This window comes from Protopterus annectens, chromosome 12.part0 (assembly GCF_019279795.1).
Source record: "Protopterus annectens isolate FY-2018-M chromosome 12.part0, PAN1.0, whole genome shotgun sequence".
Lineage (NCBI taxonomy): Eukaryota > Metazoa > Chordata > Ceratodontiformes > Protopteridae > Protopterus > Protopterus annectens.
The window spans coordinates 735,392,238-735,417,257 of NC_056746.1; the positions used below are offsets into that span (position 1 = coordinate 735,392,238).

Here is a 25,020-nt window from a genome sequence, read left to right on the forward strand (position 1 = left end):
GGGTGTAGCAATGTTAATGATCAGTGGTACTTGTGTTCTTTTCATGGACTACTATATCTGGTTTTCTGGTTCTGTCTTTTGAACTGTTGGTATTGGGTGATCCCATGTGATGTAGATTTCATAATTTTCTATGATGCTTTGTGGTTCATGTTTCCAGTGTTTTTCAGCCACTTCAATACCATAATGTTGCACAATCCCCAGTGCAACAGCCTTTCCACATTATTGTGTCTTTCAGTATACAGTCCTTCTGCCATAAGTATGTCATAACTAGCAACAAGGTATGCGACTGTTTCCAATTCTGTTTTACAAAACCTACATTTGTCTATTTCTCCCTCATTTTCAATGGACTTTGTGAACCAACGTGTACATAGCCCACTGTCTTGGACCACCAATATTAATCTTTCATCTTTTGGTTGAATTTGCCTCTCCTTAACCATTCCTGCATTCGATTCTGATCAACACGAGGTTCTTCCAGGAGTTTTCAATACTTGCAACTGTATTTATGCATTTTCCACATTTCTTGCCTTCTCATCTAATCCTTCACCTTGTATTCTTTCTTTTGTTTTTTGGCACATTCAGTTGCTGCCTGATTTTTATCTACTTCTGGTTTGATTTTCATTCCTGCTTGACACCGGATATGCTTCTGCTAGACTAAACAAGGAAGTCATCTTAGATTTAGTCTCTTCATGTTTCAAAACTTTCACTACATTTGGGTCTTGACGTGTGCAGTCAAATGACTGCTCTGATTATTGATTTCAAGGAGGCCTATACCTCCTTCGGAATGGGAAATATATAGTCTTGGTATGCACTGATTTTTATAAATAATTTGGTGAGCATGAAGCATCCTTCTTGCTGTCCTGTCTAATCTATCCAACACATTTTGGGGTCAGTCAATCACTCCAAAACTGTACAATAGGACAGGAAATGCAAATTGGTTTATAGCTTGAATTTTGTTCCTAGATGTCAACACTGTTTTCAGGATTAATTTAAATCTAAAATATTCCTTACTAAGTTTTATTTGCATTTGTTAATGTTTTATTGTTGATCCTTCATCAGTTCCCAAATATTTATGCACTCCCTCTTGCTTAAGTTTTTTTATATCACATTCTTGTCCCAAACTGATGCTTTCTTAGTGCTGTAGTTTTCCTGCTTTAAAGGTTGCTTTTACACATTTATCAAGACCAGATTACATTCTTATATCATCTGAAAAAAATTTTGACTACTTGCAGTTGTTCTTTCAGTTCCTCATCTGATGAGCTATACAGTTTGTCATCGACAAAGAGAAGATGATTAGGAGCCAAATTATAGCCATGGTCTAATCTGTTAAGTAGACAGCTTAAATGGTTAAGGGCAAGACAGAATAGCAGTGGTGACAGGGAGACCCTGGAGTACCCCCTTTGAATTTTTATCCCTGGAAATTTTTCCTTTATCATGGCTTAATTGGAAAGTGGTCTGCCACTGTTTCATGGTCACTGTAATGTAACTGATCTGTATAGGGTGTATTTTATACATTTTTAAGAACTCTTTTATCCATGAATGTGGGATACTATCAAATGCTTTTTTGTAGTCAGTCCATGCCTTGCTTAGATTCTTCCCCTTTTTATAGTTCTTCATTATGACTTTATTAAGTAATAGATGATCTTTCGTTCCATATGACTTTCGTTCATTGCCCTTTTGTTCTGTTGCCATGATTAAATTTTCTTTTAAATGACTATAAACTCTGTCGGGATCAATAATTTTTAGGACAACTTGCAGGTTCACTCTCAAGTAGGAGCATTGTTTTTCCTGTTGTCAACTAGGTTGGTGTCTGTTCAGGGTGCACATATAAATAGTTCTTCCTCATGCCTAACTCTTCATGCAGAGATGTTAATACTTTTAGCCAGAAGTTAAGTACTGGCCTTGGGTTTTCCAGTTGGAAGTTTTTCTTAACTTTATCTCAATCTCTCTGGCCATCGCTTCATCCCATTTCATATCCTGTACCTTTGAACTTCTTATTCCTTTTTTTTTACTTCTTCTCTCTGCTTAGCGTATTTGTTATGTTCCACAGGATCTTCATAAATATTTCTCCAAATGTATCTATTTCTTCTTTTTTGGGTGGTCTTTCAATTACTTTTACCTTGTTTCGTAATTCTCTATAGAACTTTTTAGGGTCATCAATAAATTGCTTATTTTCTGTGTTTTCTTTATAGTTATGTGTGTATCTTCTATGTTTTTTCTGCCTGTGCTGAGATTTTTAGTTTGTCACTTGCAATAATGCAAGATAGATCACAATCCTTTATAATACTGCATATTGTTTTTATAATATCTATCTTTCTGAGTATTTTTGTTGATCTGTCCCCTCTTCTATACTCTTTTAACAGTGACACTTCTTGTCTTAATTGCTTTATAATTTTCTCTGTTTGATACATCTAGCTGCACAGTAATATGTCCTATTTACTTCTGATGCTCTTCGTGTTTCACTGTTGCAGCCATTACATTTGGGTAATCTGCTGGCAGGTTGATTTCAGTCGGCCTGAATTCCAAAGTCTTGGGTCCTGCGTCAGTTGCTGTCTCCTCTTCCATGACGTTAGGTCGTCAAAGGTATAAAACATGCAGCCGACGCCATTTTCTTTAGTCTTTCTTGCCACGTGCTGCTCAAAGCAGAAGCATTTCGCAAGTGCTGAGCGTCTGACTACTGAAATGTTTGAGTTTCAGAACCGAAGTCTTCTCTAAAGCTAAGTACCCCTTTGGGGAAACAATTTTCTTGCCTTCTACCGATGTCAGAATAAGTTAATAATTGTATTACTTGTGAGAAGCAAATACCTCATAAGGATTTCCATTTATAATGTATTCCTTGCCTAGGCCCTGATCACAACGTGCCTGGCTGTCAGTTTTGTGCTAGATTTAACCAACGCACTATTAAGCGTTGGTATATTTTTGCATCTAAGTATTTTGGAAACAGATTTAACTACCCAGAAATGTCGTCGGATAGCAATCCAACTGCCGGAATACATAAAAAACGCAAAGAAAAGGACAGAGAAAGGTAGTCGAGGTCCAAAACCGACGGCAAAGCTTCTCTTAAGCCAGTCGCTGGTTCGCCGGTACTCAGTGAGGAGCTTTTGCAGCCCCTGATACCCACTATCTTCGAGTCGCAGGCCTCTACCAACACCCATGTGGAGTCCGGCATGCCGCAAGATACTCAAGGTATTGGACTGACGGATGTATCTCCCTCGGATGAGTCTGGAGCCGCTGAGCAGGCACCGGCTTCTGAGGGTGTATTCAGACCTCAACATTTATATATCAAACCGACAAAAGCTGCAAAACCAAAGGCAAAGACATCTTCTAAAACTAAAAAAATGACGCCTGAGCCACGTGCAAAGTCTCTATGCCTAAAAAACAGATGATGAAAATGGCTGAAGACCTTATCACCTTGATCAGGGGTACCCATCCCTCTCCAGATAAGAGGCCTAGGCAAGACACTGACTATGAATCTTCAGATCAGGTTTCTATTTCTTCTGATTCCTTTTATGATCAGGAAATATCTTTACCTCCCTATAAGGATTCTGATGCTGAGGAGTCTATTCCATCTGCATCTCCTCCTGAGGATTATTCATTTGGAGAAACCTTGCATACTTTGAGGGAGACATTTTCACTGGGAGAGTCAAGACTTCTCAGAATCAAAAAAGAGGCACAAGGATTTCCTTCTTCTCCCTCAGCACAAGCCTTTAGCCATTTCCCCTGTTTTAGACATTGTGGGTGATGTGTTTTCGGAGTCAAGCCTGACCCCTGACTCTTTACCTCCGGCTCCCAGTAAGCCTGACAGATATTACATTATGACTCTCATAAATTTCTATTTAGAAACCCTGCTGCTGATCCTGAAACTATTTCACAGGGTCCAAAGGGAGTTAAGGCCTCAACAGCAAAAAACCCTACCTCCTCCGACAGAGATTCAAGGGCACTGGACAGATGGGGAAAAAAGGTTTATACATCTGTAACCTTGGCAATCAGGGCCTTAAACTGTCAATTTCATATGCTTAAGTACCAACAACATGTTATGGAATTGCTGAAACAGAAAATTATGTTGATTTCAGAATGTGCAGAAAATAAGGAATTGCAAGGATTATTGCATGCAGCTGAACAAGTTGAAAAGCATACTTTGCAATGTAGTTGTGATTCTTTAGAGGCCTCCTGCAGGGCCGCAGTTATTGGATCTGTGATTAGGAGGCATGCCTGGTTAAAGGAACAAAATTTGCCTGATCGTGTTAAAGCTAAATTTCTAGATGCACCTTTACAGCATGATTCTCTGTTTGATATTAAGGCAGAAGAGGTTTTAAAGAAAATGGAAGACAAAGCTAAGTCCATGCAAACAGTTAAAGATTTCTTACAAGTGCAGCCACTTAGATTCAGTAGACACTGGCCTACAAAAAATTGGTCTTTTCCTATGTCAGACAGAGCTCAAAGGGGCAAATCCAGACACCCTAAGGGTTCCAGGTACCAGGCTCAAGACTCATACAGGTCAAAGCAATGGGGCGCATCCACCTCCAAATCTGGAGGAAATAAAGCACAAACCTACAGAATGCAATCCCAATGACTTCCCTCTGCCTACACCAAGCACATATCTATTGGCAGCACCCATAGGGGGAAAATTAGCACTTTTTGCTCAAAATTGACAGTTAATAGCCCAGGATAAGTGGGTACTAAACATTGTATCACAAGGATACAGATTAAATTTCCACACTCTGCCAATGGCAAATGGTTGGCCAGATCTGCCAAAAAAACAATGGGCAGAGGCACAGAAACAGGTTACGTCCCTCATGGATATGGGGGCCATTCAGACAGTACCAGAACAGGAAAAAGTACAAGGTTTTTACTCAAGACTGTTCTTGGTACCCAGAAAGGACAAAGTCTGGCGGCCAATACTGGATTTATCGATTTTGAACACATACCTGGACATTCCAAAATTCAAAATGCTCACTTTGCAACAGCTTTTGCCCATGTTGGGCAAGGATGCTTGGCTGGTGACTTTAGACCTAAAAGAGGCATACCTGCATGTCCCAATAAGACAGTCATGCAGAAGATACCTCAGATTCAAGGCTGGCTTAATGCATTACCAATTCTCTGCACTGCCCTTTGGCTTATCTACTGTGCCCAGGGTCTCTACAAAGTGCCTGGCACCAGTAATTGCATTTTGCAGACAAAGAAGTACTCAAATATATCCTTACTTGGACTACTGTCTCATTCAAGCAGAAAACAAGGACACTCTTCTACGACAACTGGCATTTGTGAAAAGGCTTCTAACATGCCTAGGGTACACAATAAATGAAAAGAAATTACAACTGGTACCCTCTCAAAAGATAACATTCCTAGGTGCAAGCTTGAATAAAACTGCTCAGATGGCTTACCTCATGCCAGACAAACAAAGGCAACTGACTACTTTCTTCAAACTGATGGCAACAAAAACCCAGTGTTCTGCAAGACAAATTCTGCAGGCTCTGGGTTTCATGGCATCCTGCATCCTACTAATTCCATATGCAAGACTTCATATGAGGAAACTTCAATGGTACCTAAAAAGTTTATGGAGTCAACATTCACACAGTCTGGAAACAATGATTCCTTTCATTTCCTGCCTGCAACAGGAGTTTCTATGGTGGGCAAAGGCCTGTCACCAAAGCATGGGATGGCCCTTCGCTCTACCCCCTGCTAGCCAAACCTTAACAACAGACGCATCAGATTATGCCTGGGGGGCCCACATGGCAGGAAGATGCATTCAGGGCATATGGACACCAAATCAAATGCATCTACATATCAATCAGAAAGAGATGCTAGCTGTTCAAAATGCCCTAACAGCCTTCAAGGACTTACTTCATCCAGGACAACTACTGATAAAGACAAGCAACACCACAGTCATGTGGTATATAAATAAGCAAGGGGGCACACACTCATACCCCCTTTGTAGATTAGCCATGGCACTGTGGGACACAGCTTTGATCTACCAAATACATCTTCAACAAAACACTCTGGCAGATGATTTAAGCAGAAACCTTATGGATCCTCACGAGTGGAAACTAAATCCACAAGTCTTCAGCATGATAACAGAGAAATGGGGGAGCCCAGACATAGATCTATTTGCCTCTCCTCAGAATTATCAACTGAAAAGATTCTGCACAAGGACTTATCACAGACAAGCATGGAAAGTGGATGCCCTATCCTTCAGTTGGAAAAACCTATCAGATGTTCATCGTGTTACACTGCTGCAGTCATTACACTTGGGTTATCCTGCCGTCAGGCGGTTTCCCAGTCGGCCTGAGTTCCAAAGTCTTGGTCCGGCGTCGGTTGCTGTCACCTCCTCCCTGACGTAAGTGCGACAGGGGTATATAAGATGCAGCCAGCGCCATTTTCTTCAGTCTTTCTTGCCGCGCAGTGCCCAAATCAAAAGCAGTTCGTAAGTGCCGGTCGCCCGACTCCTGAGTTTTTCATTCCGAATCCAAAACCAAAGTCTTCTACAAAGCTAAGTACCCCATTGGGAAAATTTTTCTTGCCTCAGACCGATGTCAGTAAAAGTTAATAACTGTATTTCTTGTGGGAAGCAAATACCTCATAAGGATTTCCACTCCTATTGTATCCCATGCCTAGGCCCAGACCACAACGTCACTGGTTGTCGGTTTTGTGCTAGGTTTAACAAGCGCACTATTAAACGTTGGTCTGATTTTGCCCGACATTATTTTGGCAGAAAATTCAATTACACCATGCCGTTGGAACTTCCAACGACCGGAATACATAAAAAGCGCAAAGACAAAGACAGGTATCCGAGGCCCAAAACTGATGATGAGGCCTCTTCTAGGCTGGTCGCCGGTTCTCTGGTTTTCAGCGAGGCGCCCACGCAGCCCCTGACGACCACTTCCACAGAACCACAGACCGCCTCCGACTCCCACGTGGAGCTGGCTGGGCCTTCGGATGCTCAAGGTTTTCAGCCTACCAAAACTAACGCTTCAGAGGGAACCGAAGTAGCCGAGCAATCCACAGCATCAGAGGGTGTTTTCAGACCTACCCAGATATAGATTTGCTGTGTCCAGGACTATTTGTAGGCTTCTAGGCCCCCAAGCCTTTCTGTGTTGGAGGGAAGCCTTCTAGCTTAATTTTGTTTCTTAGAACTAGCCAGTTTTTTTGTTTCAGCACTTGTTCAGAACTTATTGTAAGCGCTAAATAAGCTACAAATTACTACAGCACTCAACTTTCCTCACTGTCTAGAGGAAAACAGTTTCTAGTACTTAACAAATAAGCACCTATCCAGGCATGTCTAAGGGTCAGTCCCTGATGTTTTCTCCTGTCTACCTGATGAATCTGGCCATCTTGGGGCAATGCAGTAATTGCCTCATGTACACAGACAACCCTCTCCTCCTACCACCCAACACTACAACCTGTAAGAGATGCACTTATATAGCCAAACTGGAAGCAAAGCTGTCTTCACCAAAGACTGGACTAGACAGTCAAGAGGAGAAGGTAAACACTTGCACTACACCACACTCAGCACATAGTCCCTCAAAACCTACACCACCAAAACACACACATAGAAACACAAAACACACACCTACATTCTCGGAGGCTCTCAGTAAAAACCTGCCCAAGCAACAGGGACCTCCAAAGCAGAAACACAAGCAACCACCACCACTCAACACAACCCAAATGACACATAGCCCACAAACTCAGTGTGCCACTCAACCACAGCCCATAAGGCATAACAACGTACCCAACACTCTAGTCATAGGTGACTCTATAGTCAGGCACACTGATGTTCCACTCACCAGGCTAAACAAAGAGAAAGTTACTGTCAGCTGCCTGTCGGGTGCCAGGATCCGCCACATAATGCATGCACTCAGGTCACTCCACAACAAGTAAAAATATGACTCTGTCATTCTCCATGTTGGTGTAAATGACCTGAGATGTACCTCCTTGGACTACATGAAAAGGGACATGAAGGAGCTGTCCGATCTTGTAGCCCAGGCAGGTATGACCCTAGCCCTGAGTAGCATCCTGCCATCACCCAGAATGATACCACAGTACAAGGACAAAATGATTGACTTCAACAATTGGCTAAGCTTCTGGTGTCATTCTAAGGGGATCCAGTATCTGTCTGCCTGGGATGACATGATTGACAAGCCACGATGCTTTGCCAGTGATGGCCTGCACCTGTCGCACCTGGGATTCCGGATACTGGCTAAGGCTCTAGCCACCCCTATATTGCCTTTGTTAGGCAAGGTTCAAATGACAAATTCACCACCCTAACAGGTACAGGCAAGAAGAATCTGAGGGTATTGCTACTCAATGCTAAAAGTCTAAACCTCAAAATGCACTCTCTCGAGGCACTCCTTAAAATGGAGAACATCGACGTCTGTGCAGTGACAGAGACCTGGTTCAAGGCTCCAGAGAGTGCCCCTGCATTACCAGGCTATAATTCATGCCATACCTTTCGGCCACCTAACCGGGACCGAAACACTAAAGGCAGAGGCATGTCCATATTCATTAAAGATATCCACACCTCCAGGCTAGTTGCTCAGCATAATGCATCCGAGATTATCCAAGTGCAACTAACACTGGGCAAGACCGCACTCCAAATTGTAGCTTGCTACAGATCCCCCACCATGCCCCAGGATTCCCACTCCTCATTTCTTAATACACTGGAAAATATTAGGGTACAACCTAACACCCTAATAATGGGCGATTTCAACTACCCTACCATTAACTGGGAAAACTACTCATGTACCAACTCTTGTGCTCAACGTTTTCTGGAATTCATAAATTCCAATGCCATGGATCAACTTATCCTTACCCCTACCAGGGGCAGCAATATCCCAGACCTGGTTATTACCAACATGGGCAACTGGTGCTCCACACCAGAGGTCAATTCCTCGTTGGTCAGATCCAACCATAAGCTAATCACCCTAGACATCCACATCCCTCCCCCACCCCCCATTAGGGAATCACAGTAAAAAATTTCTCCAAAGCCAACTTCACGCTTCTTAAGACAGAAGTGGCAAACTTCACGACACCCATGCTGATGGACAATAGAGGTATGACTGCTGAATCCTACACAAATGCACTTTATAAGCACTTACATGAGTGCATGGATCGTGCAATCCCTAACAGAACCAAGATGCTATCCTTCAAAAAAAGGAAGACAATCTAGTGGTCCCCTGCCATAAACAAACTCTACAACAGAAGAAAGAAACTGTTGCAAAAAAGAGTAAAATCCCATGATTGGAGAAACTCCCTGGTCAGCTTCAGTAAGAAGTTGAGATCTCTCATAAAATCCTCCAAAGCTAGTTATGAAAACAAAATCGCCACTGACTCTAAAGACAACCACAAAGCATTCTATAGCTATGTCAAAAATCTCAATGGCAACTCTCAGTTCGGCTCTGAGTTACAGCACAATGGCACTAAATATACAGAACCATTGGATATTGCCCACATCCTGGCAGATAGGTTCAGTGCTAACTTTACCCATCTGTCATCCCCTAAAGGGCCCATCTCTATACCAGAAGAATGAAAAGTTTCTGTAATCACGGCTGCAGAGGTAAAAAACACACTATCCAAAGCCAAGAACACAGCATCCATGGGACCTGATGACATCCCAGGCTGTGTTCTACATGAACTACAGAATGAACTGGCACCCCACTTAAGTACCATGTTCAATCATAGCCTCACCTCAGGCTATATGCCCACTGAATGGCGCACAGTGACAGTTATCCCACTCCACAAAGGGGGAGCCACCACAGACCCCGGAAACTACCGCCCCATTAGCCTAATGAGCCTGGTCTGCAAGGCTATGGAGCATATCATCATGGAACTTATAAACAATGACATTGGTAATCTCCAGACTCAGGAACCCACCCAGTTTGGGTTTGTAAATGGCAGATCATGTCTCCTAAACCTGATAGACTTCTTTGAAGCAGTCACCAAAGCCGTAGATGAGGGTAAGGTGGTTCACACAGCCTATCTAGATCTCACCAAGGCTTTTGACACCATCCCCCACTCTGGAATTATAGATAAACTCACTAAACTAGGTATAAATCCCTATGTCACAAGATGGGTTGCCAAATGGCTCACTGATAGAACCCACACTGTGAAAGTAACAGACTCCAAATCTAGCTTCAGACCACTGACAAGTGGAGTACCACAGGGTTCAGTCCTGGGTCCTCTCCTGTTTGGTATCTACTTCTCTGAAGTACAGGCCAACACAGAAAGTTTTTGGCTAACGAAGTTCGCAGATGACTGCAAACTAGGAGCCATAATCAAAACTCCAAAAGATGTGGCCATCCTACAGAAGGGCCTTGCTGAGACAGATGCCTGGTGTCAAAGCTATGGCCTCAAGCTCAATGCCAAAAAGTGCATTGTCATTCCTTTTGGTAAAAACTCAGTACCCATGAACTACCACATAGGTGGTAGTCTACTTAACACTGAAAGTGTGATAAGAGACCTTGAGACACAGGTGGACAGTAGTCTCTCCTTTGATAATCACATCGCCACAGTAGTCAGGAAATCCTTCTATGTGGCACACCTCATCACAAAGGTTTCTCATCCAGGAAAAAAGAGGTCATTGTTCCCCTCTACTTGTCACTCATTAGACCCATTATAGAGTACAATGCCCCTTTTGGTATGTTCCTCACAAGACATCTACAACAACTGGAAAGGCCACAGAAATACCTCACAAAGAGGATTACCGGCCTCAAAGAGATGCCCTATGCAGACCGTCTCAAAAAACTGCAGCTTTACTCCATTGCATATCGCCTACTCAGAGGCGATCTCTGCCTAACACACAAAGCTATGTCAAACCCAGAGCTTTTAGACATGCTCCACTTAAAGAAATCACAATCCCTACGAGCTACACGCTCTGGGCACCTAAACCTTGTCACCACAATAAACAGAACATGCTGGAGGGATAGATTCCTGTTCCAGAGACTTCCCATACTCTGGAACAAACTACCTATCTATATCAAACAAAGCTCCTCATTAGCACTCTTCAAGAAAAATCTTGATGATTGGATGGGAGATAGGAAATTCATCCTAGGGATTACTTCTGCGGATCTGCTCGACAGTGGCACAGGAAAATAATTTTCTTGGGTGGCGAAAGCCAGGGTACCTTTGGCTAGGCTTATATAGGCCCTAGGGCCAATAGCCTAGTACCTACCTATGAACCTATGAACCATTAAACTCTCTGTTAAGTCTAAGCCCCCCTTAAAAACAAAGAAACAGATACAGCATTCTCCAGGACAGGCTTCCATGCCTAAGAAACAAATGCTCAAAATGGCCGAAGACCTAATCACCCTGATCAGGGGGTCCCATTCCCCACCTGATAAAAGGCCCAGACAGGATGCAGACTATGAATCTTCCGACCAGGTGTCCATTTCTTCAGATTCATCCTCAGACCTAGGATATTCTTTACCCCCTTATGAGGATTCTGATACTGAGGAATCAATTCCATCAGCCTCTCCGCCTGAGGACTACTCCTTTGGGGAGACCTTGCATACCATGAGGGATCACCTCCATTGGGAAGGCCAGGATTACTCAGAATCCAAGAAAAGGCTCAGAGACTTCCTTTTATTACCTCAACACAGACCCCTTGCTATTCTGCCAGTGTTAGGTATTGTGGATGATGTGTACACTGAATCCAGCTTAATCCCTGACTCCTTACCTACAGCCCCAGTTAAACCTGATAGATATTACAGAGTCCCTGACTCTCACAAATTTCTGTATAAATCTCTGTTGCTGACCCTGAAACTATTTCTCAGGGACCCAAAGGGATTAAGGCCTCATCAGCAAAAAACCCAGTTCCCTCTGACAGAGATTCCAGAGCATTAGACAGATGGGGAAAGAAAGTATATATGTCTGCAACTTTAGCAATGAGAGCCTTAAATTGCCATTTTCACATGCTAAAATATCAGCAATTTTTGATGTCTCAGTTGAAACAAAAGATGCTTCCAGATTCAGATCTTCCTTATTTTAAAGAAATGCAGGATTTATTGCATGCAGCTGAACAAGTGGGAAAACAGACATTGCAATGTGGGTTTGATTCTTTAGAGGCCTCCTGTAGAGCAACAGTTATAGGCTCTGTCATTAGAAGTCATGCTTGGCTAAAAGAACATATGTTACCATATCATGTTAAGGCAAAATTATTGGATGCACCTTTGCAGCGGGATGTGTTGTTTGGAGTTAAGGCAGAGGAGGTATTAAAGAAGATGGAGGATAAGGCAAAATCTATGCAAACTGTGAAGGATTTCTTACAGGTTCTGCCTCCTCGTTTTAGCAGAAATTGGCCAACAAAGAATTGGTCCTTTCCAGTCACAGACAGACCTCAAAGGAGCAGATACAGACATCCAAGAGGTAGAGGTCAAGCACAAGGTCCTTACAGGCCTTGACAATGGGGTACACCAGGCCAGAAAGAAGGGGAAGACAGGCCCCAACCATATAAAAAGCAGCCTCAATCACTTCCCACTACAGCTGCCAAACAGCTCTCTCTCTTGGCAGCCCCCTTAGGAGGAAAACTGGCACTTTTCTATCACAATTGGTATTGCATTACCAAAGACAAATGGGTTCTCAACATTGTATCTCAAGGTTACAGGTTCTACTTTCACACTCTGCCAAGGTTAAAAGGAATGCCAAATCTGCCACCAAATCAATTGAGAGAGGCTCAAAAACAAATTACAGCACTCATGAACATGAGAGCTATTCAAAAGGTACCACCACAGGAGCAAGGACAAGGATTTTATTCAAGACTCTTTCTGGTTCCCAGAAAGGACAAAGTCTGGAGACCCATTCTGGATCTTCCTTCTCTAAACACTTACCTGGATGTTCTGAAATTCAAAATGTTGACACTACAGCAGCTTCTTCCCATGCTGGGCAAGAAAGCTTGGCTCGTGACTTTGGACCTCAAGGAGGCATACCTGCATGTCCCTATCAGACAAAACTGCAGAAGATACCTCAGATTCATAGCTGGTTCAATGCACTATCAATTCTCTGCCCTGCCCTTTGGCTTATCTACTGCACCCAGGGTCTTCACAAAGTACCTGGCACCAGTAATTTCATTTTGCAGACAAAAAGGAATTCAAATTTATCCGTACCTGGACGACTGCCTGATTCAAGCAGAGAGCAAGGACATTCTTCTAAAGCATCTGGCGTTCGTAAAAAAGTTATTAGGTTGCCTGGGGTACACAGTAAATGAAAAGAAATCAAAACTAGTGCCCTCACAAGAGATAATATTCCTGGGTGCCAGCTTGAACACAGTGGCAGAGATGGCTTATCTCACGCCAGACAAGCAAAGACAAGTGACTCAATACTTTCACTTGATGGCAACAAAGATCCAACTCCCTGCAAGAAAAATTCTGCAGCCCTTGGGCTACATGGAATCCTGCATACTACTAATGCCATATGCCAGACTGCATATGAGGAAACTACAATGGTACCTAAAGAGTGCATGGTCTCAGCACTGTCAAAGTTTGGAAACAGTTATACCACTAATCCCTTGCCTTCAACAGGAGTTTCGATGGTGGGCTCAAGCTTGTCACCTCAACAAGGGACAGCCTTTTACTCAACCCACTGCCAGGCAAACACTGACAACAGATGCATCGGATTATGCCTGGGGAGCACACATGGCAGGAAAATGTATTCAGGGCTAGTGGCCCGCAGAGCAAAGGCATCTTCACATCAATCAAAAAGAGATGCTAGCTGTACAAAATGCACTTATAGCTTTCAAGGACCTGCTGCATCCAGGACAACTACTACTAAAGACAGACAACACCACAGTTATGTGGTACATAAACAAGCAAGGGGGCACACACTCCTATCCCCTCTGCAGACAAGCCATGACCATGTGGAACACAGCTCCAGACTACCAAGTTCATCTGCAAGCACAATTCCTGCCAGGAGAGAAAAACACACTGGCAGACAACCTAAGCAGAAACATCATGGATCCCCATGAATGGGAACTGAATCAACAAATATTCAGAATGATAACACAAAAATGGTGGAGACCGGACATAGATCTGTTTGCATCCCCAATGAACTGCCAGCTACATAAATTCTGCACAAGGAGTTACCATCCATAAGCATGGAAAGTGGATGCCCTCTCATTCAGCTGGAGTAACCTGCAAGTATACGCTTTCCCACCTTTACCTCTCCTTCCAAAGGTACTCATAAAAGCCAGACAAGAAGAGCCAAAGATGATCCTGATTGTACCAGACTGGCCATGCCAGCACTGGTACCCAATCTTAAAGAACTTAGCACAAGAACCACCCTGGATTTTGCCTCAAATCCCACATTTGCTGACACAGCACAACAATCAGATACTTCACAGCCAGCTAAAGACCTTAAAGCTAGCTGCATGGAAAATTCCTTAGTCAAGCAAGCAATGCCTCTCTCCAAAGCTGTTATGGATGTCATACTGGAGGCCAGAAGGCCTAGCACCAGGAAAGCCTACTCGGATAAATGGAAGAGATTCTGTGCCTGGAACCAGGCGCACAGCCTTGACCCTCTTGTCCCAAACATTCCTCAGATACTTCAGTATTTAACTGAGATGCTGGACAAGGGCCTCTCCTTCTCATCCATCAAGATCCACGCCTCTGCCATTTCTGCTCATTACAACATGGATCCACCAATTTTCTCTAATCCTTTGCTCAAACAGTACCTCAGAGGGGCTAAAAACATAAGACCACCCCATAGAGCACCTACTCCAACTTGGGAACTCAACTTTGTTTTGGAAAAATTAACTTTACCTCCTTTTGAGCCATCTAACACAGCAGAATTAAAATATATCTCTTGGAAACTGCTCTGGTACTGGCAATAACATCAGCATGAAGAGTTTCAGAATTACAGGCACTAATGGCAGTGGAACCTTTCCTCATTTTCCACCAGGACAGGGTGTCTTTAAGAATTAACCCTACGTTTATGCCAACGGTGGTATCAAGTGTGGCTCTAAACCAAACTATTCAGTTGCCAGCCTTTTATCCAAAACCACAGAAGAAAGGGTAGAGACTACTACATTCTTCGGACATTCACATACAGTTATGCTTCTACTTGGACAAAACCAAAGCTTTCAGCAAATCTGAGCAATTATTGGTAGCATATGCTGCAGGAGCACAGGGAAAAGCCATTTCAAAACAGACTATTTCAAAATGGATAGGACATTGTATACGTTTCTGCTATACACACCATGGGAAACCTGTACCTAGCAGCATTAGATCTCACTCCACCCGAACAACAGCCACTTCAACTGCCTACCTCAGAGGAGTACCTACCAAGAATATTTTGGAAGCAGCAACATGGAGTTCTGTGCATACCTTCACCAAGCATTACCATTTGCCTTTATACTCCAAATCCAGAGCTGGCTTCGCCACTGCTGTGCTGCAGGGCCTTATAGCCACCCCTAATGCCTTATAGAACCAGCCACCCTACCTAAGCTTTGGGATTCCACCCAAGTGTAATGACTGCAGCAGTGTAACATGATGAACATAGTACAGTTTTGTACCTACCATAAATGTAGATGTTCAAGTGTAAACACTGCTGCAGTCCAGGTTACTCTCCATCCTTCCCCTCTCACTTTCTGGTATGTACCTAGGTCTTCTACCCTTTACTACCTATGGGGAGTATTTGCTGGTAACTGAAAATTGTTGTTTGTTTTTCTTTTGTATACTTCACTAGCAATTTGAATTGCCTACCTATTCTTTCTTACCAAATGGTGTTTCTGGAATTCTCAGAGAGGAATTTCCACCTAGCTTGAGAATTCCTGAAAATTCTTGTACTGATGGCATCCATGATTTTCATAATACCACTGTCTCATCTTCACATAAGAAATATTCAATGATGTGTCTGAAATTGTTGGACTCAGCACCTTCAGTCCTTGATAAAAACAGTTGTTGGTGCTTCCTTTCATCAGATGAGAGTTACAGTAGTGGAGAGAACAGTTTACTGTTAATCCAGCTTCTGTTTTCCCCTCTGATTTTGGTACAGTCTGTCCAGATATATTTGTCCAACTTTGCTTGGGGAGCTTTGACATTGAGGAAGCAGGTGCAGCTGCTTGGGGCCCCAGAGACACTCAGAAGCACATAAGTATTAAGGAGATATTGGTGATGATCCATGCCTTGAAGATTTTTTTCACGTATAGGCTCCAGGTCCTCTTCATTTGATTATGGACAATGCCACAGTGATGTGGTATCTCAACAAATGGGGGTACATGGTCTTAACATCTGTGCCAGCTAGCAATGATGGGCTGGGAGCTGTCTTCTCAGTATTCTCTGACTTTCAGACCTCTTATATTCAATTAGATCAGAATGCTGTGGCAGACAGACTAAACAGATCCTGGGCAGACCCACATGAGTGGAATCAAGCCAGCGGTATTCAAGGATCTCTTCCAACTGTGGAGAATACCTCCTGTAGATCTGTTTGCCTCCTTTTAAAACAGCAACTAGAGAAATTCTGTTCCAGATGTCATTGCAGCCATGCTTGGAGGACAGATGCATTCTTGTTCATTTGGATTTGAATGTTCTTTGATGTTTTGATCCCCTTCCCTCTGATTCAGATGGCACTTTTCAAAGTTCAGAGAAAAATGCCAATGGTCATCGTGGTGACACCTTATTGTTTCAGCAGTCTTAGTTCTCCCTTTTAATGGTATTGGCCAAGGGCAGTTCCACAAACTTCCTCACACTCTGGCTGTGCTCACACAGTCTCAGGGGTGACTGGATCACCCCAGTTTAGAGAAAATTTAATTGACAGCCTGAATGGTTTAATTTTGATTCTCTTTAGGCACTTGTTTCATGAGGATGTGTAGCAGGTGTTAAAGAAGGCCAGAAAACTTACTTCTAGGAAGTCTTATGTTTGTAAATGGATGAGGTTTTCTAAGTGGTGCCCAAATGGGAATAGGTGGTCCTTTGATATTAGTATCCCCCTGGTCTTGAAATATTTGTGTGACCTTCTTCAGGTGAATTATTTTATGTAGTACCTGTCAAAGTGCATTTAGTGGCCATCTCCACCTGTCTGCCAATGGATCCCCCTATTTTTCTTTTCTTTTGGTAAAACAGTTTATGAAAGAAGTGTTGCATATGAAACCCCTAACAAGCAAGTTCCTCCTTTGTGGGATCTCAGCTGTATTCTAGAAGAATTGACTTGCCACCTTTTGAACCAGCAGCTCACGTTGATCTCAAGTACTTAGGGTGAAAATGTGTTTTGCATATTGATGTGGCATCTGCAAGGAGAGTTTCTGAGCTGCAAGCTCTCATGGTGGTTGCACCCTTACCTTGTTTTCCACAAGGATAGGGTTGATGCACACTAATCCTTCTTTCGTGCCAAAAGTGGTTTCAAGAGTTCACTCTTAATCAGTCTGTCAATCTCCCTGTGTTCTTTCTAGAAACTAAGAATCGGGACGAGACGATTCTTCTGCATCAGCAGCTCAGGCACTGCCTTGACACAGCAAAGCCCTTTAGGAAGGCCGATAGGCTTTTTATTTCCTTCTGTGGAGCTAAGAAAGTACAACCTGTATCTAAGCAAACTATTGCACACTGGTTGTCCTCTGGTATTGCTTTTTTTTTTTTTTTTACTCCATCCATAGTAAGGCAAATCCAGGTGAGGGAAAGACACAGTCCACTAGTGCCTTTTTCTCTTCATTAGCATTTTGGAAAGGGGTGGACTCTAGAAGTATTCTAAAGGCAGGTACCTGGTCTTTGGGCCATACTTTTGTGAAACTACAAACTGGATGCCTTTTCTAGATCAAAAACAGGCTTTGCTAGGATCTTTCTTTAGGGGTTACTAGACCCTTACTCCTTCCAGGATGGGTAAGCTTTGGGAATCTACCCATATGCCAGTAAGGCAATGTGTTTGTTGAATATAGTAAAGTTGCATAAATCCCACTTACCTGTAACAGTAGATATTTGTAGAATGCACTGCTTTACTGACAGCACTCTCCTCCTCCCAGTTCCTTAGCTGTATGTTGTTTTTTATGCTGCTGTTTTTGTTTAACAACTTTTGTTGTGTGTATGTTGTCTTTGGTTTGGAACAGTAGATGTTTGCAAAACTTGCTTTTTTCATCTGCTCTTCCTTTTGGGTCCTAGAGAAAAAACGGAGGACTGCTGTCTGTGGCTATGAAGGAATAGTCTGTTCTGGCAGCTGATTGGTCCTTCACAACCCCAGACATGCAGAGGGAAGAGTCTGATGCTCTGAGAGACTGCCAGAGAGAGGGTAGTAAAGCACTACCACCCTTATGCCAGTAAAGCAGTGCGTTTTTTGAACATTTGCTCTTATAGATAAGTGGAACTTGTGCAATTGCCCTTTCTCCCCCCCCCTTTTGTTACCTCTGGTCTGGGGTAAGAAGGTCTTGAGGATGTTTGTGCCCATGCATCTCTTATATATCATTTACAGTCTCACATTTGGGTTTTATGTCAAATGTGTGGCATGAGTGGAAGGCACCCACAGCTTTGGTGTACTAGCTGGACATATGGTATCCTTAAAAAGATACTTCTGAATGCTAATTGATACTGCCGCAGTGATCTACTTGGGTATCTACTGTTAAGGTAAATTCTTGCACAACTTTACTTTCATTGACATAACTCCATGTCTGCTAGGAAAACAACTGAAAAGATATTCTGAAATTTCTGTAAAGTAACCCAATGTCTGCTAGTCCAACAATTGTTTGAAAGATATACTGAAAGTTCTTTTACAAGATATGATGGCTTGGCCATCAGCTGTTTGGAAAAATATAACAAAAAGCACTTTAATATGTCAGCTAGGCCAAAAATGCTTCTGAGGTTTTCCAAACCCTACTAATTCTGGGTGTGTGCAGTGCCGTCAAGTGAAAACAGAATTTATTCCAGCCATGGTTAACTTTCAGAATGTAGCTACTTCCTCTTTGATTCATTCAACAACTTTCCCCTACATTCCTCACCAAGCCCTGTTTGAGTACACCTACTTTTTTTTTTATTTTTTTTTAAATATTAATTAAGACCCATTGGACTTTTTTTTTTTTTTTTTTTTTTTTTTTCCAAAAAACTTTTTATTTAGATTTTAGCAATACAAAACATCCCCATTAGAAACTTTTTTCAGGGACAGTTCAAGAGCCCAAGGCATTAGTTTGTTTTGGCTTTACAATGACTTTTTCAGATTACCCCATTCAGCACTTTATTTGACAAAATGCTTGAAGAACTTAAAGTAAATCTCATACTAAGAAGTTAGCAAAATTGATGGCAGGGGAAAGTCTGGTAATTCATGGCATTTTATATGCCATCTGTTTATTTGTTGTTAGACTAATATTCCCTTTCTCAGTACCCAAGTTGCATTACTGAATGTGTACAAGAAGGGAAAAAAACATACATTACAAAGTGCTGACTGTGCAGCATTTCTCAAGAAAACACTTTACTGCAAAAATAAGTTTCATTTATTGGATGGTTGTACCTTTTGGAAGTGCTACTCCCTACTAATTACTTCTGTCAGCAGTATTCAGGATGACAGTTTTGTTTATATGAAATGCAAAACAGCCCCAGAACCGTGACAACAAAGATACCAAGCCCTCACCAAGAGTTTTCTTTTATTCATTTTGAATGGGATAGAATTAAAGTTTACTTTTTTCTCCTGTGAAATGTCTCCCCTTATGGTAGAATGAAGTATTTCAGCAGACATTTTCATGCCTGATAACTCCTTGAGAGCAGCATATTTTCACTTCTGTGATTCGAACAGTGCCTAAGTAGAGCTTTCTATGTTTGTTAGTGCATGTGTCCACATAATTGGATTGAGAACAGTAGTGAGCTACCTGATTGTTTTGTATGATGTTAAGAAACAATTTTGATATGGCAGACCATTGCTATTGCTCTTGTGTGGTCAGATATGAGTCCAATCTTATGATTGATTATGCTGCAACTTTGGTATGCAGAATGAAACTTCAGTGATACAATAAGGGTGACGATCAGACTGTTTTGCCTCTCATTCAGTGTGTAGGAAGTGATGTTAATACATTGCACTATAAACTACATGTCATCTGGATCAAAAGTGACCTATCATTAATATCATTGTGGCTTCTGTCTAAATAAGTAATGAAGTAGAGCTGCTATACAGATCATAGACAGGCTGATTTAAGAGGCAGATTCCCCATTTACTTACTTGTAGCTGCCTGCTATGCATTTTTGTCTCAGACTCAAGCATTTCCTAGGATGAGAAAAAGCAGTGGACCATATCAAATCTAAGCTTTTTAATCAGTAGATCTCGGCTGCCAGTGAATGTTAAGGCTTTTCTGTACTAAAACCAAAACATCCCAGCTATGTCACTGAATGTATGTGTAGACTAAAAAAAAAAAAAATAGTGTGAAACAACAAACAGCAAATATTAGTGCACTTATCATTCATTCATTTTTCCATACCCACTTTATCATGTTAATGCTTGCAGAGGAGTCTGGAGACAAATGCGCACACACACACACACACACACACACACACACACACACACACACACACACACACACACACACACAGCCTATGACTAATTCAAGAACAGTCTGTCAGCAGTATGTCTTTGGGATATGGGGAGAAGATGTTTTTTTCTGGCATAAAAAAAACTCACTCATACACAAGGAGAAAATGCAGACTACACATCAAAACCACCCCAGACAGAAACTGAACTGTATAAGCAAGCATTTTTGTGGCCAATGTGTCACCCGTGCATTTATCAGGACTGCTATAAACTTCAGAATCAGAGGGGGGTGGGTTGAACATCACTTTGCTTGTGTGCATGACTGTTGACTACTGAGACAAGGGAACTTTGTTCTAGGAAAAAGCACACAAGCATGATTATGTTTTAGGAACTAGAAGGATAGCTGTACATGTGAGAGAAAAAGACATGCTAAAATATGAAAAGCAGCAATGCTAATTGACAAGGACAGTACTAGTCGCAACTGTTTTCCATTTCCGTGTGTGTGTGTGTGTGTGTGTGTGTGTGTGTGTGCACGCACTAGCATTGTGGCTTTTGCATGCATCTGAAAACTTAGAAAGCTTACAGCCATTTTAATATGTTATTTATAGATACTTTACTTATAATCTTTTAACTTCGACAGATTTTTAAATCATTTCTATTTTTGTTGTGCCAGCTCCCTCCCCTGACATATTGCATCATGTCTGTTTATTTGTGTGGCATAAATTTGTGGTTTCTGACAAATAATTGAGGACTGAAGCCAGTAAATAATGGCAGACATTTGAGTTTCAGTCTTCATATCCTTCAGAAAATGCATACTAATGCAAAACCTGCTATTCTAACAACTTAGTAAGTTTATAAGAGCAATATTTAAAGTCTGCCCTTATTTTGGGCTTTGTCCCTCCATTACTTTTGGCTTTGTCCAGATTTCCTGTACTGAGAGGTTGAGAGGTATGTGTTATATTATTTTTGAGCTGATCTTACACTATAAATTATATGCATGTGTGGCCAGGCAGCAGAAAATTCTAGAATAACATGGTAAGTGACTGAAATGTAAATCTTTACAAAGAAACATTGCCAAGTTTTATGTTACTCGTATAATGACAACAAATTGTTTATTTGTTTTTTTATTACTGTTATTATTGTTACTTATTTTGGTGAATGGGTGATCATACTTGAAGAGTTGAAGAGTCAGCTGTCTTTTTACAGGGAGACCTGAGTGCACTGTGTCCTAGCAAATGCAAATTAGTTCTGATAGTTACAAACTCACTGTTTAGCTTTAAGTTATACAGCCAGGTAAATGCATCATTCAGTTCATTTCCTGTTCCAGTATGGATTATCATGTGAAACCCAGGATAAGAGACAAAGTAAATATGAAAATTAGTAAAACACACCTCACCCAACAGGGTAAAAACAGTTCAAAAACAAACCCAATATTTATGAACTGCACCAAGCCGCTTTATTGAAAGCCGTGGTGGTACAGCGGTTGCATTGTTGCCTCACAGCAAGCGGTTCTCTCATTCGATTCTCAGCTAGTGTGTGGGGAATGCCTTCTGTGTGGATCTGCATGTCCTCCCCACGGCCGAGTGGCCTCCGAAAGACATGCATGAATGGGCATGCCTTCGCTGAAGTTTGGGCATTGGGCTGGCAACTCGGCACCATAAAAATTCTACTGCCAATCATTAGCAGACCGGAGTCCCACTGTGGCGACCCCTTACTGGGAAAAGCCGAAAAGACAAACAACAAACAACCAAGCCACTTTACTGAAGAGCTGAAAGAGGCTCCAATGTACTAAACGCTTTCGCCATCAAATTAATGGCTTCTTCAGAGTAAAAGGAGCATCTAGTCACATGGTTTAAATACAAACTACATCCACTGACCAATCACTATTGTTGCACAATTACCAAACATAACAGCATACATACTAATATATATGGCATGTAAAATTACACTTGTTAAAATTATAATAAAACTATTAATCTCAAAGAAAATAAAAATATTAATAAATACTTTTTTACTAAAACTTTGTAACATATAAAATAAATAAATATATATATATATATATATATATATATATATATATATATATATATATATATATATATGTTTATTTATATATATTCAATAACATAAATTAAATGCAATAAATTTAAACCCTCCCAGACATCAAACAACCATTGCCCTTTGCTTCAATATGGGCCTAATAGAAATATGGTCGTTTAGTCCAGGAAAAACTGTAGCATTCAATAGAACCTGCCATTTGAATTCCAGGGACTCACCTCTAATGTTTTCATCTCCACCTCTTTCACTTGTCAATACCCTATCAACTACAAAAAATGTAAATTTCTTAAAGTTGCCACAAACCATGGAATGTACATATAAAGCATTATGAATATCTTTATTTTTTATGGCCCTAAGATGTTCCACTATCCTTTCTCTTAACCTATGTATGTTTTTTTCCCACATAAAAACCTGAACATTTTGTGCGTTTTGCCAAATAGGCAACCATCTTAGAATTGCAACAACATTTACCTGGGCACGGAATTGTTTTATTGTACCCCCATACAGTCACATAGGGTCCATCATTGATATATCTACAATATCTACAAGCCCCGCATTTATACATGTGTGAGCTTGTATATCTTTCTTTTGATCTTTCTAATAAATTTTTAATATTCAAACCTCTTGAAAATATTATTTGAGGTATTTGCCCTAACTCCTTTTTGGTGTCTGTATCAAATGCTAAATCCCATGATTTCTTAACAGTCTCAATAATCTGAGATGTCTGGTAGTTATATTTCAAGACTAGGTCTCTGGAATCAAATGGTCCAGAATCAAGGGGTTCTGTTCCTTCAGTTGTACCATTGATCCCACTAGTGTCTTTCAGAATAGGTTTAAATGATGTCCCCCTTCTTCCCATCACCTCTTTTCTGACTGATATCAACAGTTTCAATGGATAGCCTCTGTTTAAAAACATCCCTATAGGGCTATATATCTCAACTTGATATATCATGTCATTGCTCACAAGGCGAGACAAATGGACCATCTGCCCTTTAATCACACTTCTGCGTTGATGCAAAGGGTGGCAATTTGAAAAATGTAATAATGAATTACTATATGTCTCCTTTCTGTAAATATTACTTTCAACCCTTCTGATGTTTTGGTAAGTTTTATATCCAGAAAGTCTATTGTTTGGTTGTCCCACTTATACGTGAAGGAAAAAAAATGGGGTAGTTGATTTAAGATATTCCTGGCCTCATCTTCATCTCCCCTCCACAGAACCAGTATGTCATCCAAAAACAGATTGTAAAGTACAATTCGTTCAAAAAAAGGGCAAGGAAAGAGAAATGTCTCTTTCCAAAGAAGAAGTACCAAGTTGGCAATAATGAGGGCACATTTGGCCCCCATTGCCACCCCAGAAATCTGGTGATAAAATTCTCCTTCAAATATCATGTAGTTATTTTTAAGAATATGTTCCATAAAATTAACTACATTGTTTAACTTCACCCCATTTAGATGTTTACTTCTCAAAAGACTTTCTCTAAAATATTCCAATCCTTCATCTTGGGGTATGGTTGAAAATAAATTCACATCTATGGTAAGAAATGTCCAATTCATGTCACTTTTATCCACCCTTTTTAAGCATTGCAAACAATGCCAAGAATCTTTTAGTATGTGACCAAAACCACCCTGTGTATTCCTGTCAATGTATGCTGCCAGTGGCTCAGTTTTGGATCCCCTTGCTGCCACTATTGGTCTAAATGGGGGGTCATTCAGACTTTTATGGATCTTGGGAATATCAAACACAACAGGTGTAACCAGGTTTTCTACCAACAAGAATCCATACTCATTCTCCTGAATCCCCCCTTCCAAAAGGGTATCCATCAAAAACACATCAATTTTATGATATACAATATTCATTTCACTCCTAGAGGCCCTCTGGTATGTGGTGTCGTAATCTAAAATAGCTTGCATTTTAGCTTCATAATCAAATTGAGACATAATGACAGCACCACCCCCTTTGTCGGGCTTTATAATTCTAACTTCCTTGTTTGTAATCAGTTCTTTCAATGCTACCCTCTCAGTAAGCTATATATATTAGTAGGTATGCTGTTATGTTTGGTAATTGTGCAACAATAGTGATTGGTCGGTGGAAAATGTAGTTTGTATTTAAACCATGTGACTAGATGCTCCTTTTACTCTGAAGAAGCCATTAATTTGATGGTGAAAGTGCTTAGTACATTGGAGCCTGTTTCAGCTCTTCAATAAAGTGGCTTGGTGAAGTTCGTAAATATTGTGTTTGTTTTTAAATATGAAAATTAGACAGTTCTTAATGAGTTATAATGTAGTGGGGTGCCTGTCTTAAATAGAACATTATCCATCCCACTTCATCAGGGATCAGCGCTCCATGTCATGTGTACTTACCTCTGTGTAAGCACTCCCACCCACCCACCTTTGCACACCTATTCTAGATATTATAGCAGAGGTAGAATTCTTGCCACAGTTACAAATCAACAAAAAGTTATATCTTTAGTTCTTATTTGTGATGGCACAGCTGCATGCATGACATATAGCCCAGGCCACCCACTTACAGGGATCAGTGTAGAG

The 25,020-nt window shown here is 41.3% G+C and overlaps 1 protein-coding gene across 2 annotated transcripts in view; it reads left to right on the top strand.

Annotated features, from left to right (window-relative positions):
- The window catches only part of LOC122816783, a 796,947-nt gene that overhangs the window by 109,636 nt on the left and 662,291 nt on the right, over positions 1-25,020 (top strand). The gene's annotated exons all lie outside the window — the stretch shown is intronic.